Here is a 16708-nt window from a genome sequence, read left to right on the forward strand (position 1 = left end):
ACCCTGAGCATTGGGCTTCTTGATGCCCAGTCTCTCAGGGACTGGTAGGAGTGGTGGCAGTAGTAATAGTAATAATGACAACAATAATAAATACTGAATAAGCTCTTACTGTGTACCGGAAACTGAGCAGTGCTCTTTAGATGCGTTGTATTTCATCCTCACAACTGTGTGAGACACAGACACTGCCATTCCCATCATTTGACAGTTGGGGGACTGGGGCACAGTGAGGTTAGGTCTCTTTATCCATGTGTTTGGTTGTGAATGACAAAAATCTCAACAGCCAGTGACCTGAACAAGTAAGATGTTTATTTTTATTACATAAAAAGAAGACCAGAGTGAGAGTAAGCTTGTGCTGGTAAATCTGCTCAAGAAAGTTCTCAAGAACCCAGGAGCCTCTGCCTTTCCAATCCATCGTCCTTACTATGTGGTTTTTGTTCCTCATGAGAGCAAAGTAGCTGCTGTAGCTCCAGTTTTCTTGCCTCAATGCCCAGTCAGGAAGAAGGAGGAGAGCCAAAGGAGAAGAGCAATTGTGGGAAGAATGAAAGCCTTCAACTTCTGAGGCTTTGCCTCTTTGGGAAAGGGAAACATTCGTCTGCATCTCCTCTGCCTCCAATGGGGGAACCTGACCGACCCAAGCTGAAAAGGAGGCAAGGGTGTGGAGTTTAACTTTATAGTCAAGTGGGCAAAGGTTACAGAGAAGGGTGTGGGAAAGCACGTAGTGAGTGAGGCCCCCGTCGCACAGCTAGTAGATGGTGAAACGTATTTCAGCTGAGTCATTTTGACTCCAGAAATCGATCCTTGACCCCGGGGCCATAGTGTCTCCCTACTGGGGAGAGGCTTGGCAATCTTGACCAGTTGTTTAACCTCTCTGTGACGTTAACTTTTATTCGTAAAATAGGAATAACAAGAGATTTAAATAATAGGGTTGTTGGGAAGATGAAACAAAATAGTGCTCATAAAGCAATTGCCGTAGTGTCTGGCACAGAACGAGTGCATACCAAATATATGTTAGCTGTTCTTCCTGGTGTATTCTTATTGTTCCTATTGTTGGCAGACAGTTTCTCTGCCAGCATTTATGGAGACAGAGTCAAACAAAATACAACCCAGCCTTGCTTTGTGGGGGCTTACCTGTTTATACTGGTTCATAAATAATAATTCATAATGTTGAGTTCAGTGATGGAGCGAGGGGCAGCATGGATGAGGGAGGGAGTAAGATTCCTTGGGGGTGAACGGGGAGAGATGGGTAAGAGTGAGGGAGTCAGGGAGGCGAGCGTGGGTGTTTACAGAGAGATGATGCTCTTTAGATGGCTAAAGAGATGAGGCTGGGGGGCCGGCCTGGTGGTGTAGTGGTTAAGTTTGCACACTCTGCTTCGATGGCCCGAGGTTCACAGGTTCAGATTCCAGGTGTGGGCCCACACACCACTCATCAAGCCATGCTGTGGTCGTGTCCCACATACAAAATAGAGGAAGATTGGCACAGATATTAGCTCAGGGACAATCTTCCTCAAGCAAAAAGAGGAAGATTAGCAACAGATGTTACCTCAGGGCCAATCTTCCTCACCAAAAAAAAAAATAAAGAGAGAGAGGAGAGAGAGATGAGGCTGGCTTCACTAGGAAGAGGAGAGGGAAGGATACTCCTCACAAAGGGAAAGCATATGCCTTGCAGGTGCTAAGCCATCGAAGGGTCACACTGCATGGTCTGTTGGGGGAACTACAAGTACTTCCAACAGGCTAAAAAATAGTGTGGGGGGCAAGGCCAGCCAGCCGGACATGAGCAAGATTCCTGAGTGCCTCCTACATGCCAGGCACGGCCCTAGGCCCTAGGAAAACGCTGAGCAGTGAGGGGAAGCCCCTGCTCTCAGGAAGCACATCTCATTGACACTCAGTTTCCTCATTTGCTAAGTGGGGAGAAAAATAAAAGAAGCATAGATTCTGTTAACCATTTGCTCTTGGCTGGATTCACGGCTGATGTTTTGTGGACATCGTCTCATTGAACTCCAAGGTCATTATTATTCTCTCCTTTTTACAGATGAGGAAACTGAGACTCAGTAAGATTCAATGAGTTGTCTGGAATTACCCAGCTAGTAAGTGGTATAGCAAGGCTTCAGATTCAGGTTTCTCTGACTCCAGAACCTGTGTGCTCTGCTCACTGTGCTGCTTCCAGAAGCCTGGGTCGTAAGCACATGGGTGCACCACCCCGGTGATAAAATGCAACAATATCCGAGAGCCCTTCAGAGCCAAATGCAATATAAACACCAAGTCCTGGGATTTTTTATTTTATTTTTAAGAGAAAGGAAAGCCCCTGTTTAGTACTACAGTAAATTTCCGCAAGCTTGTCAGTTTTCGCGGAGCTGGGCTGATTAGCTGGAGTGGAGCTGTCCAGGCTGCTTAAGGGAAGGCGGATGACTTGATTGCAGTTCAATGCCTTAGCTGTCACCGAGCCGCCTTCCTAAATATGATCCTTATTGCCCTGCTAACCCCTCTATAAACACCACCGCAATGAAAGCATAAAACATTCAAAACATCCCCTGGGTGGCTGCTGTTGCCTTTTGAATTAACACCAGAAATGCTCATTTGAGAGATGTGGTTTAACTCAAGCGATATTTCTTGACGAGTTAATGAATATCATATGTTATACTTTAACCTAATATAACACCATCAATTATTTAGTTATTTTTATTGATTGACCTCTTCCAGATTATTTAATAGTAGATTTCTCACTATTCAGAAGATTTAGTGCTGAGCACTCAGGCACCTTCTTTCACTGTTATGAGTATCCTCTGAATATAGTGTGTGTGTGGCTATGGGTATATATTATTATTATTTTTTTGGAGGGGAAAAGACAAATTGCAGACCGTCCTGGAATTAATGAATGTGATGCATAAATAACCTTGTTAAATCTAAACATAACAAAGAATCGAACTGCTGATGACACTGGAGAAAGATTTCAAAGAGGCAGATAATCAAGCCTGAACAATCAGAATGACTGTTTAAATACGCAAAGAGCAGAACGGCCAGCCTGGAAAGGGAGAGTGGTTCCAGAGCTGGTGCCGGTGTGAACTATGAGTAACGGCCCAGAAACGCATCTCTGTCAGTGACTTTGTAACCAAGAACTAGAAGCCAGTGTGGAATGGTGTCCGTTAAGCTTGTGTTGTGGGACACAGAAGAGTGTTCCCAACGGCTCTCACGGGCTGTGTGGGAAGGAAGGAGGGCGAGTGTGGCAGGCAGGCTGCCTGGCATCCACTTCTCTTGTGACACTAATTAGTTTTGTGACGTTGGGATTGATTGGTCTGCTCAGCAAAATCTCTTGACCAGAGTCTAGCTCTGTCTACACGGGACTCCGGCTGCTGTGTGGGATGTTGTTTTAGGCCGTGTGAGGGCTGTGACCCGAATAGAGCATGTGAATTATAGAATTATGGAAAGGCGGGGTGAGAAATGTTCTCATGCAGGAAGGTTGGGTTGGAATCTGTTTCTTGACGTGTTGTCAACGTGAATAATTTTTCCTAAGACCCTCATTTCATGTCAGCCTGTTAGCTCTCTCTCCATATATTAATACGACTACCAATGATTTTATTACTAATAGCCAGAATTTCTCTAGTGACTTGTAATTCGCAAAGTAATATTCAGATGTATTTTTTCATCTCTCACACCCCACATGGGCAGGTGTTATTTCAAGCAGGTGTCCAACCTCCAGGTTTTCTCCCCGGTGATTTTAAGTCAATGAAGGAGACAAGAACCCTGTCTTGGCCTTCAGGTGGGGAAACTGGTGGGATGGAGAGAGAACTCTTAGCATTACATCCTGCCACTTCCAGTTATTAGTTTTGTGACCAGAGTCAAATCACATAAACTTCATGAAAGTCTTACTGTCCGTATTTTTAAAATGTTTGAAATAAACCTGACCAAGAAACTGGCAGAAACATAGGTCAATAAGGTTACACAAAAGTATTCTCTACTGGGAAATATATAGTGCAAATGTGTAGGATGCTTCTAGCCTAGGAATGCCACATACTGGCGTCTAGGAGACCACAGCTCAGTTTCACAGTGGACTTCTCTAATTCATTTCCATGGGTTGATATAGCCTCAAAATTCTTCTTAGCACAACACTCCAGGTTGCCACTTACTTGTTGATCAGACCTGGCAAGCAAGAGGAAAACTCACATGCCATTCTAGCCCTGGCCCAGATGTTAGATCCAAGGCCTGCCTCCAAGCTCCCTCCTTCTGCTCAGAGATGGTCATTCCTCTTTGCTTTTAATTCAAGTGATGTGGCCCAGAAAACTCACAAACCCACCTACCTCTCAGAAGCTAGGTGGATGTGCTCTATGCTGCTAGTTAGGTGGCAGCTGCGAGAAATGTCACCCCGCAGGATGCTGCAGCCGTCCTGGTTAGCAAACAACCTGGTAAGACCAAGAGATGTGTATTTTTAGATCCAAGAGACTCAGTAACTCGTATTCTGCAATGATTAGATTGCTCCCCCCATATGCACCCTGTGGGGTCCTTAGAGACCCCAATTAAAAAAAATATATCACTGAAGGAGATTTTTAAACTTCCTAACGGTACCCTAGACCTGAATTTCAGATCGATCAATCCCCATGTTCACATTTTCTTTTCCTACTTTTTAATCTCTTTGGCTTCAAGGAAAAATAACTTTGCCAAAGTCAGTGATTTGGCCACTCACATCTCAAGGGGCCACTGTGGAGCTGCCCAGCCCATAGGACTAGAATCCTTTTCTTCCTATTCTGGTTCAGTTCCCTGGCAAGCTTAAAGTGATTCGTCTTAGGACGTACATTTCCTCTCTCCTGCCAAGGCACAGGAGGTGTGTTCTGACGCATGCTATCATTTTGGTGATCTCTTAACCTTCCTTTGTCCCCTGGCATCTTCCATGGCAGAGCTAACCGTTCAGGGGTGCTTGATTGCCAAATTTGGCAGCAGGTCTGAAGAGGCCCCATCTGCAGCCCTGGAGGACTGGAAGATGGTTTCCCCCCGGGTCGTGTAGAGATCGTTCACGCAGTCAGGAAAGTTACTGATGGACCCCTCTGTGTAGGGCACCTGCTGCTGCAGGATGGTGGCGCGTGGGGTAGCTCCGGGGAGGACCGGCAGGGCTCTCCTTCCCTGACGGCTCACGCTCTCGATTGCCTCAGCAGGTCTCCGAGGTGGCACGTAGCCCCAGCTGATGTTCTTGTACAGAGGGCTGTCAGTGCACACAGAGTGGGCAGCACTGCCTGTTGTGGACTGAATGTTGGTGCCCCCCCAGTATTCGCATGTTGAGGCCCCAACTCCCCATGTGGTGGGGTTTGGAAGTGCGGCCTTTGGGAGGCAATCAGGTTAGATGAGGTCACGAGGGTAGGCCCCCATGATGGGATTGGTGCCTTCATAGGAAAAGACACCAGAGAGCTTGCTCTCTCTCCCCACCCTGTGAGGACACCGCACGAAGGCGCTGTGGGCAAGCTGGGAGGGGAGCTCTCACCAGAAACTCAGTCTGCCGGCACCTCGTTCTTGCAGCGCCCCACCTGCAGGACTGTGGGAAGTAAGCGTATCGTGCGAGCCCCTCAGTCTGTGGTGTTTTGTGACGGCAGCCCAAGCTGACTGAGATGCTGCCTGCTCCGTCTTCTTCTTGGAGAGTGTGGAGCAGAACACAGGCACTGGTTACCAGTGCCGGGGGTGGGGGCTCCAACTACATGAAGGAGAATGAAGGTCAGCACAGAGCCAGCCACCGAGGATGCAAGTCCAAACACTCCCACCCTCGGCATCTTGGTATCAGAGTGGCCAAGGAAAACGGCCCAGTCGAGCACTGGATGGAACAATGCTTTTTTACCTTGGAGAAGAGAGAGAGCAAGATCAGCTCCAATAGTGGGTGCTGGTCCCTCAAGGCTGATAGACAAAGCAAGGCATTGGCCCACACACTCCCTGCGCCCCCGTGGCGTCTGAAATACTCAAAGCAGGGGGCGTACCCGGCACACACTCTAAGCAGAACAAAGGAGTACTACACATGGAGTCTGAAACAGGTGGATGCTCCCACACAAAGGGGGTCAGGCCAGCACAGACTGCGTGGCTCTTTATCTCTGGGTGAGGAAGTGTTCCAGGCCCAAGGCCCATTTATAGATGGCTGAGCAGGGGTTGAAAGACTACAGGCATTAGACTGCCTTTCCCAACAGAGAGTCACAGTGTGCGTGGTAACATAAATGCTCTGAGAAGTCCTGCAGTGGAGGGGGTGCTTAACACAGTGCTTCCCATGTACACCTGTCCATGGAACCCATTTTAAGCACTTCCCTGTCCTAGTTTTCTGTAGAAGTTACTTTGGGAAAAGCTGGATTAGGTCATCGTTTGCCCACTTTTGCTCCCTGCTGCCTTTAGAATGTGTCAGGATAAGGCAGAACGTGAGCATTTTCTTTTGTTTTGACCTTGAGCCCGGATGTCCTGAAGTTCATATGATTTGGCCAGTTTGGGGGCTGAGAAGAACAAGGTGGACCGAGTAGGGCTTGACATTTTGAATATAAAGGAAAATTATGGAAAGGACTAGAGTGGTCAATTTACGCTGCTTGTTAACTATCTCCAGATGTTTCACTGCTGGACTGTGAGCTCCTTAGGGGCAGGGAGTGTGTCCTGTTCATTACGCCCATGCTTAGCCAAAGTGCAGAGCCCAAGGAAAGCTCCAGTAAGTGCTTGTTGAATAAATGGAATCATTTGTAGGTGAGGATAGACTCATAAACCTTTAATGCTGGAAGAAAGCCAAGCAATTATTTCATCCAAATTTGTTCTAGAAACCAAGAAATCAAGGGTCAGAGAGAAAAGTGTCTGGTTGAAGATCAGTAGTGAGCTAGTGAAATGGCCCTGATGCTGCAGATTTGAAAAAGAACAATGAGGTCCAGTTAGTTCTTGATTTATCAAAATCATGAATTTCGTGATTTCTAGAAGTATGTTCTCTGGGTTGGGGTGTGGTGGGGTGAGGGAGGCCAAAGATGTCTCGAACTTTGTTTCCTCTTCATCTCAGTTTACCTTTAGTCGTTCACTTCAATAACTATTGTTACCTACTTACAGCCATTGGCTTGTTTCTTAGTCCGGTCGGGCTGCTATAAGAGAATGCCATGGACGGGGTGGCTTTTAAACAACAGACATTTGTTTCTCATGGTTGGGGAGGCTGGAAGTCTGAGGTCAGGGTGCCGGCATGGTCAGGTCCTGGTGGGGACCCCTTTGGGTTGCAGACTGCTGACGTCTCTGTGTTCTCATATGGTGGAAGGGGCGAGGGAGTTCTCTGGGGCCTCCTCTATAAAGGCAGTAATCACCCTCATGACCTAAGCACCTCCCAAAGGCTCTGACTCCTAATACTATGACGCTGGGGATAGGATTCCAACAAAGGAGTTGGGGTACACAAACATTCAGTCTATAGCAGCTTGGCTGCAGACCTCCAGGAGGAAAAGTGATCAGTAAGACAGGGTCCGTATCCTTCAGAGGCTCACGGTCTAGTAGATAGTAAAATATGTACCACAACTAGAAGGACCTGCAACTAAGATAGACAACTATGTACCGGGGGCGGGGCGGGGTTGGGAAATAAAGCAGAAAAAAAAAATACGTAAACATCTGGTTATAATAATAGCACCTACCCAGCACGGGGTACCATGTGAGGCACTTTATGTATAGTGGTTCATTTAGTCCACACACCAGTCCTACATGTAGGCGAGGTTCATCCCCTTTCACAGGTGGTAAAACCAAGGTTCAGAAGCTTAAGTGATTTTCTCAAAGCGGCAGCGCTGGTCTGACCCTCGCCGTTTCCCACTCTGTTGCGTGATGCCTGCTCAGCAAAGCAGGCTGACTCCCTTTAGCTGCAGCAACAACAGAGGGTCTGAGAGCCCAGAGGAGGGGCAGGTGATTGGTTCTGGGGATTCAGAGGGGTGTCCAGGGGAGTGCCAGAGGGGTGTGTCCCACTCCTCCGTCTGCCCAAGGCTGGCCCAAAGGGAAGTTGCAATTGAAGCACAGGGAAGCTGGTGTCCGTTCCTGGTGGCTCCACTGGACAGTCAAGTGGAAGGCTCCAGGATCCCTGGGAGATGCACGGCTTACTGGGGATGGGGTAGACCTTCGTTGAACACCTACTCTGTGCAAGTCCTGAAGATATAAAGAGGAAAGGTCCTCAGCCCAGCTCTCGAGTAGTTCTTAAGGAGTCATTTGAAACCCAAACAGAGCTACCCAGAGTGACTGGAACGTGAAGGAGGGGAGCCAGCTCTGTGCTGTGCGGGCCTTGTGGGTAGTGGGGGCGGGGGAGGACTGTGAAAGTTGTTCACGGGGTGCAGAGGGGGAGCAGCGCCTTAGAGAATAATTGGGAGGTTACTGGGAGCAGAGGGAAGAGACAGCTAAACCAGGGTGGGGCTTAAGTAAAGGTTTAGAGGCTGAATGTCAGGGTGCGCCTGGCTAGTGACGCAGCGTGAAGAGACAGGAGGGAGGAAAGGCTGGTGGGGACCAACCGGGAGGAGCTTCAGAGCCCTGCCACACAGAGGCCTTTAGACAGTGAGCACTTCCCATTTCTTCGCCTTCTCCTCCCCAACACACGCTGCTAATTGAATGTTCTATTATAGACTCCAAGACCCACATTAACACCGTCTACTTTTAATTCCATACGATGGGGGAAAATCTCTTGGTTTTGTTGACTGCTTCGTTATCTGACTTCTCCTAATTGGAAAATAAGCAGATAAAATGATACCTTTACTACTAATGAATAATTCATGTTCTCTTTGTCCTTTGTCATAAGAGAAAGCCTGTCATCAAATTAGGAGACCTGGTAGATGAGAGAAAAATATGAGCGATTAACTCCCAATCGAGTGTAGTGTGAATTTCTGAGAATCGGAGTCCCCTCTGTAATGAGTTTAGATTGGTTCTCGTAACGGTTCACCGGCTCTGGTGGGGCCCAAATTCAGAACATATGAGTGCTATTGACCTGTTCATTTGAAATGTTTTAATCTGCATAAAAATGGATTGTATTAATTGTTTCACATTAACCAGGGCTGACTATAACGTCTGACTGAATTAGGCTGACTTTTCTCTATCCCAGCCCTTTGCCGTTTCATTTGCCCGGAACACGGGTAACTGTTTCCCCTCCGTGCCGATCATCTGCACAGGTTGGGCTGTGCTGCTCTCAGATTAGAGAGAAACCCCACCAGCTCCTGCAAATACGGACACCCGCCATCCTCACGCTGCCTCCACTCCTTGACGCCTCTCTCGAAACGTTCCTCTTTCCTAATTACCCTTGGTAACATTTCTCCATCCCGATCTCACTGGTTTACATCGTTTTCAAAATCTCGACAAATAACTTTAATGCCTTTCACTAATCTGTGCTTCAAAAAAAATATCAGAACTGAAAAATCTATTTTAAAAACTGTAATTCTTCATTATTTTACCAACATACTCTGAGATCTATGGTGTGCTGGACATCCTGCTGGGTACCAAGGGAGGGCTACCACGTAGGTGAACCTGCTTCTGCCCGTGATGAGGTCGTGGTCTGGTTCTGGTGATATGGTTTAAATGCATGAAAAGTTAAGTAATGGTTCAAATCCACAGTGAAGGGAAAATCCTAGGCCAGATCTGTGGCTAAATGAGTGATGGAATCCATGCGGACTAAGAAATACTTAAGTCTCTGGAATTTGCCCTGTGTTTTGTTTTTGCCCTACCTCCCACCCCAAATCTGAGGCTATGTCCAGTTCTTTGCTGAGTTGGGAATAATTTTCCTCTGTATAACTCAATGAAATCATAGCCTGTTATGGGAAGCCTTTCTCAGCCACGACCACCCCCTTGTCTGATTAGATGCCCTCTTCTGGGCTCTCACAGCTCCTGTCATAAACCATCGTTGTATTTATCTTACCATTTACTTGTCTCTTTCAGTCAGCTGGAATGAAGTGTTCAACTTGCAATTTATAGGGAAGCAAGACTGGAGAGGGAATTTAGGGAGAATTAGCTGGTATATTCCAGGCCTGTGCTACTCAGCATGTGGTCCATGGACCAGCAGTGTTAGCATCTCCTGGCAGTGAATTAAAAATGCAAAATCTCGTGCTCCATCTCAGAACTACAGACTCAGCATCTGAATTTTAACAGATCCCAGGTGATTCATATGCACATCAAAGCTTGAGAAGAACTCGGCTAGTCTAGAGTACTGCTTCTCAAACTTGGCTGCCCATTGGAATCGCCTGGGGTTTTGATAAAGTACTGATGCTTGGGTCCCACTCACAGAGGTCCTGATTTAATTGGTTGGGATGTGGCCAATTAAAAGCTCTCCAGGTAATGCTAATATGCAGCCACATATGTGAGTCACCTCTGGGTTAGTGTTTCCCAGCTGCTATCCCCTGTCATTGCACTTACCACACTGTATTGTCATTTTCATTTAGGTGCTTGTCTTCCCTACCCATTAAGGGTGGGGACTCTCTTATACATCCTGGGACTCTAATATAGTATCTCTCAATGAATAATTGTTTCCTAAAGTGAATGGAAATGAAGCTGAGTGGAGGCCTTTAGTGCTGAATTTGTGGACAACCTTAGAGCAAAATTATTGGAATTACTCTCCATAGCTTGGGTGAAGAATTGAGGCATGCCTATTAACATCGATGGCAAAAAAGGGGTTCAGATGCTCTCATTTAGCCAAAGTAAAAGTCTATAGGATATGTCAAATTGCTGGTGCCCAGATTTCCTGGGAATAGGATGGGGTGAGAAGATTCACCATGATATCTTTTAATAGGAAGAGAGGAGACTTATAGGTTTAGTTCACGTCAAGCCCTGGATGGTGCAACAGTGATATTTATCTGGCCACTAAGAAAATTACAATAGGACTTTCAAATGCATTAATGGAAGTGCAGTATCCACTCCTACGAGGTATTGGACTGCTCTGTCTCCTTTGGGTACCACACTTTGAAGAAGTAGTGAGCATTGTGGATAATATAGAAATCATATCATGGGAGGGAGTGTATGGGAATGGATGTCTAGAGACGAGAGGATGTGGTGAGGACATGATTGCTTTTTTCAAAAGGACTGACTGGTGTGTGAGAAGAGAGCAGAATTGTGCTGTGCTGCTCCACAGGACATAGCTAGGGCCAATGGAATTCATGGAAGCAGATTTTGGCTCCACGTAGGAAAGACTTTGTGCCAGTGAGAGCTGTCCAATAATAGAACCGGCTGCCTGGGGAGATGGTGCGAGCGAGCGAGCTCTCTATCTTTGGAAATGTTCTAGCAGAGCCTGGATGGCCATCTGTCGTGGGTATTGTGGAAAGATTCATGCATTCAGTGGATGAACAAAATTTTGTTGATGATAATGGTAGTAAATGTGGCTATGTATACTGAGTGCCTAGGGAGTGCCAGATACTGTGCTAGGCAAGTGTGCATAGATTATCATCTTTAATCCTTCTACAGCCCTAATGAAAGTGACAGTTATTACTTCCATTTTATAGAAGAAATAGGCTCAGAGGTAGGATTTGAACCCTGGGCTTTCTGACTTCAAAACCCATAATCTTTTAACTATATCGCCTGCCTTTTACTGTCCCTTCCATTTCTAAGATGCTATGATTTCAAGCGTATTTAGACACTGGGTTTGAACTCACCTTTCGGCATCTATTTGGAGAAGGTCCTCTGGAGAGCTGGGCACGAAGGCTTGGGAGTTCAGAGGATAGTCAGGATGGCAGATGCAGACTTGAGCATGCTCTGCCAAGAGGTGAGGGTTGCTGCCATTGGGTTGATAAGATTCACAAGGTAGTGACTGCAGAGAGAAGAGGTCCGTGTGGGCCGACACCTTCACGTGGGCTGTTGGAAACTCAAGGCATGGCAATAGCTGTGAGTTCTGCTTTCTAAGTGGGAAGGAGTAGACTGTTACTGCATGTTAGAAGCTTGGTTTCTAACCTCAGTAAAATGTGACTGCTTCTATAAATTTTCGGGTTCTACGTTGAGACAATGCAAGTCAAATGCCGAAATTGGAGTCAGTAGAATATAGTGGCTCAAGGTAAAGCCTCTGCCTGGGTTGATATCTGGACACTGCTACTCCCTAGCTATGTGTCCTTCCACAAATTACCTTCATTTGCCTCAATTTCATCATCTGTAAAATGGGGATGATAACACTACCTACCCTATAGGTTTATCATGGAGCTTAAGTGACGTATGCACATAAAGCGCTGGGACAGAGGCTGACACATGGTGAGCACTTGGTGTTTATATTCAGATTGGTTATTACATCTAAGTAAGCCCTAAAGTATCACCAATGGAATAGTTCACTTAGGAGCCTCAGCTATGTATCTACCTTATTTCGATTGAGCCACACTATAAAAATTCAGCTTACGTTGTTCTAAATTAAAACGCGCAACTTCGTTAATCAAACATTTTAGCTTAATATTTCAATCCATTTTGTTGCAGTTTCTAAATTGTATTAACCTACTTCCTCCCTGTAATACGTAGTTTACCATACAGAATTGAGGCCACATAAAGTAGAGGTTAAAAGGAAGACTGGGTCAGACTGCCTGGGTTTAAATTTTAACTTCATTATTTACTAGCCCTGTGACCTGGGGAAATTTACTTAGTCACTCTAAGCTTCAGTTTCTTTCATATAAAGTGGAGATAATAGTAATACCTACCACGTAGGGTTTGGAGAACAAATGAGATTACATGTATAGAGTGCTTGGAACAGTTCCTAGGCATCTTCAACATAGTCAGCATTCGACCGAGGACGATGATGGTACACATACATTGTAAGGCAAAGGAACTTAAAATGCCTTGGGGTCCTTATTGTACGCATCAGTGTTGATTGTTTAATCCCACTGTGTGTGTACATAATCTATAGACAGGCTTCTCTGTGAGCAAGGGATTAATGGATAGAGAGAGGATGGTCATGGGTCAGCCTGAAGGGTCCCTGGGATGCTCTTGAAATTGTAGGCAAGACTTGGGAGTATGCATGTTTGTATAGAGAAGTTAATCACTCTGTGACCTTATAAAGTTTAAGAAGTGTTAGCATAAGAATCTTGAAGTGGAACATGAGACTGTTAGTAAGGGAAAACTGAAAACCTGGCTAACGGGGACTTCAGGAATAAAGTCATTTTGTTATCTCATAATAACGAAGAGTCAGAGGTGGGTGGTCCCAAGATCAGTGCAGTAGTTCAAAGATGTTATCAGGGGCTCAAGTTTTCTTTCTGCTCCCTGTCATCCTTAGATTAATTGCTTCATGGTCCCAGGATAGCTGCCATAGAAACAAGAACCGCATCCTCATGTAACTTCGCTGAAAACAGAAAGAAGGCAGGGAAGCCAGGGTGGTGTGATAGAGCTTTCGTTTTTCGTCTCCTTTCTCCTATCAGAGGTAAAAAACAAACAACAAACAAAATCAAAAGGACAATTCCCCAGAAGGAGCTCTCACAAAGCAAGTTACCTCCATCCACACTTATTCTGTATTTGGTAGAACTGGATCATAATGCCACTTCCAGCCAGAAGGGAGGCCAAGAAAGCAAGTGTCTGGCTTTTTCAGCATCTCTAAGGGGGGTGGGCAAGGAGGAGGGGCAGTGTAGGTTAGGAAGCTTTCTGGCATCAAGGCTCCAATGAAAGTGTGAGAGCTTGTATGCCGTAGGTCACACACAGTATTTGAATTTTGAGGGGAGGGACAGTAATTTGGTAAGAAGGGGACAGCATCTAGAGAAAGGAGTGAGGAATTAGGGAGGGCTTTAACTGCCTTCGAGATGCCTTACCCTAAGAGGGTGTCATTCATCAGTGAGTAATACAGAGCAAGTGCCTGGGTTCCAAATGCGTGAGTTGAAAAACTGTCACGGAAGAGTCAGCCAATTGCTCTTGTTTGCAGCTGCTGATTCTGACCCAGATCTGCCCTCCCCGAAGCCTCAGCTGCTGACACTAGCTCTGAGGAGCTGGACCGTGAGCTCTGCCAGGATGAAGATGCTCATCTCCACAGCTCTCCCCACACTCTAAACAAGCAGTTCCCGGGGAGGAGAACAACGCACACAGTAGTAACAAGTCTAGTAATTAGCAGCAGCCCTGGGGCCTTGCAACACTTCTAAAAGGACAAGGTGATTCAGGAAGATGTGTCACTGCCCCTGCGAGTTTCCCAGATGGAGAGACAGGCGGGGATCTCCAGTGCTAATGACGCGGAGGCCTCTAACCTGCAGTTGTTAGAGCGCGTGGGTGAGGAGATTTGGGACAAAAGCAAAACAGCTGGACATGGAGTCTGCATGTCTGTTGTTGATGGAAGAGCCTGTTTTTATACATGGTCTTGGCACATTGTGCTACTCTAAAGGGCAGGCAGAGAATCCATAAAACTGTGGTGGTGCAATCCTGTCAAAATAAACATGCAAAGTGTGAAGACACTATGCAAAGCCCGAGCCTTGCCCCGTCTCCTCAGTCCATAATCCAGAGGCTCAGGAATTGGATGAACACTCATTTTTTGCATATTAATTGGTAAATAAAAGGTTGAAAGTTTAATAACGCATTTATCATACTGAATCAAAATGCCCTAAATTACTGTAATAATTATTTTCTCCAATGGAGAGTGGAAGAATACAAGAAGATCAGTGAAGAAAGCGTTTCTGCATCTCCCCTGGGAGTTAGGGAGCAGCTCCCAGAGGAGCTACCTCTTGGAGTGAAGACTAAGTAGGAACTTGCCAGTCTTATGGAGGTAACAGAGGTAGCGGAGATGTCAAGGCTTTCATGTGGGGTACTCCAGATGGAGGAAAAACACCGAAAGGGCAGAAAGTTGTAAAATGCAATGAGCATCTGATAGTTTGTTTACTCAGCACTTCTCTCCCCTTCTTCGGAAAAAAGTCCCATTTTCTTCTTCTGGAGGTGGTCTTTCACACTTAATTATATGGTTGGATAGGAGCCAGCATTCGGCTCTCGCCTGTGGAAACAAGTGACTGGTCTGGGAGTATGCGTGTGTCGGGACCCATCAAAATCTTCCCTGAGATTTTTTAAGCTGCAGCCGGGAGAAAGATTTCGGTCGGCTCCCAAGGTGCCGAGCTGCGTGGTGAGGTGCAGGATTTGTCAATGGCTCTGACCCTGTCGTGTGGAAATACTCTTGACTGCAGGAGACAGAAGCCCAGTTCAAATTAGCTTAGATCACAGTGACATTTATTGTAAAATTTACATAAGCGTAGTCTCTCTCTGTCTCTCATTTCTCTGTCTACCTTTACAAAAGCTCCTTCCAGATGGTGGAACTCAGGATCAGCAATGACTTCCATATCTTACTTCTCATTGGGGTTGTGGGGAGTGTGGGAGACAGAAAAAAAAAATGAAATAAATAAGAAAGTCTTACAGACCGTTAGAACAGTGTTTCTCAAATGTTGACGTACCTGTCAGTTGGCCGGAGAGCTCCTATCCTGCAGACCTTAACGCTTTAGGTCTGGAATGGTCCCTAAGATTTGCATTTCTAATAAGCTGCCAAGTGATGTTGATGGTGCTGGTTTAAAGACCACACTTTGAATAACACAATGTTCAAAGATAATGTTTAAGAATTGAGGAAATATGAAAAGCTGGTGCAGTATATGGTGGTTTGGGAATGGGGTAGAAGTGAGCTATAATTTTCAGTAGGGTAATTAGGAGAGGCCCATGGAGGTGGCATTTGAACAGACTTGAAAGAGTTAATTGTATTGACATAATTAAAAATATATATTATTTTCTGTTTTAAGAAACACCTATTAGTTATCTATGGCTGCATAACAAACTACCCCAAAGCTTTGCATCTTAAAGCAGTATTTACTAGTTTCAGTGGGCTGCCTTAGCTGGGCGCTCTTGCTCAGGATCTCTCACAAGGCTGCAGTCAAGGTGTCAGCCAGGGCTGCTGCATTCATCCCAAGGCTTGCCTGGGATGGCTCTGTTTCCAAGCTCACTCTCGTGGCTCCTGGCAGGCCCCAGTTCCTTACGGGCTGGTGGCCAGAGGCCTCCCTCAGTTCCTTGCCATGTGGGCCTCCCCATAGGGCAGCTCACAATCATGGCAGCTGGCTTCGTCAGAGCAAGCAGACAAGAGAGCAAGGAGATGGCTGGCAAGAAGGAAGCCAAAGTTGTTCTGTAGCCTAATTTATTAAGTGACATTCCATCACTTTCGCCGTATTACGTTTACTAGAAATGAGCCACTAGGTCCAGCCTACAGTCAGGGGAGGGGAGTACCAAAGGCATACATACATGAAGCAGGGGTCACTTGGGCCATTTTAGAGGCTGCCACCACAACATATATACCTATTAGCTCAAAATCTAAGTGTTTTATGCTTTTATACAGGTTCTTGTTACTGCTAGTTTGTTTGGCAAAGAGGATCATGGGAATTTTTTGGCTCCCAGTAGAAACCAGGATTGGCCCAAATGGTTCCAATTGAGCTAGAGTTGGCTTTGGCCGATCTTCAACTTTTGAGGTGAATCCATGCCTATTTCTTCTTTTTGAGATCTGGGCAGAGACTGGTGGGCCACTTGAGAGCTTGTGGGCAGCTGAGCTCTGACTGACCCCCCGGCCATTTTAATGCTGCCAATAAAATTGCCTGAGGAGCCTGCCAAGGAGACAGATGCTGCTGCTGGAGAAACACCTTCTGTAGCCTGGCATTTGTCCGGTAATTGCTCTCCAAGAGAAAAGAAACTCTCCACGTGAGCAGGAAGGTGCATAGTGCCTGATTGTCAAGTATAGAGATGATTTAGAAGAAGTGCTGTGAATAAAATGCAAAAGATTTTATTAAAAAACAGAAGACATTTGTATAGATCTCAAGTTGGGTTCTTTTAA

The 16708-nt window shown here is 46.0% G+C and overlaps 1 protein-coding gene across 25 annotated transcripts in view; it reads left to right on the plus strand.

Annotated features, from left to right (window-relative positions):
* The window catches only part of DAB1 (DAB adaptor protein 1), a 1091055-nt gene that overhangs the window by 784579 nt on the left and 289768 nt on the right, over positions 1-16708 (plus strand). The window lies entirely within an intron of this gene.

This window comes from Equus przewalskii, chromosome 2 (genome assembly GCF_037783145.1).
Source record: "Equus przewalskii isolate Varuska chromosome 2, EquPr2, whole genome shotgun sequence".
Lineage (NCBI taxonomy): Eukaryota > Metazoa > Chordata > Mammalia > Perissodactyla > Equidae > Equus > Equus przewalskii.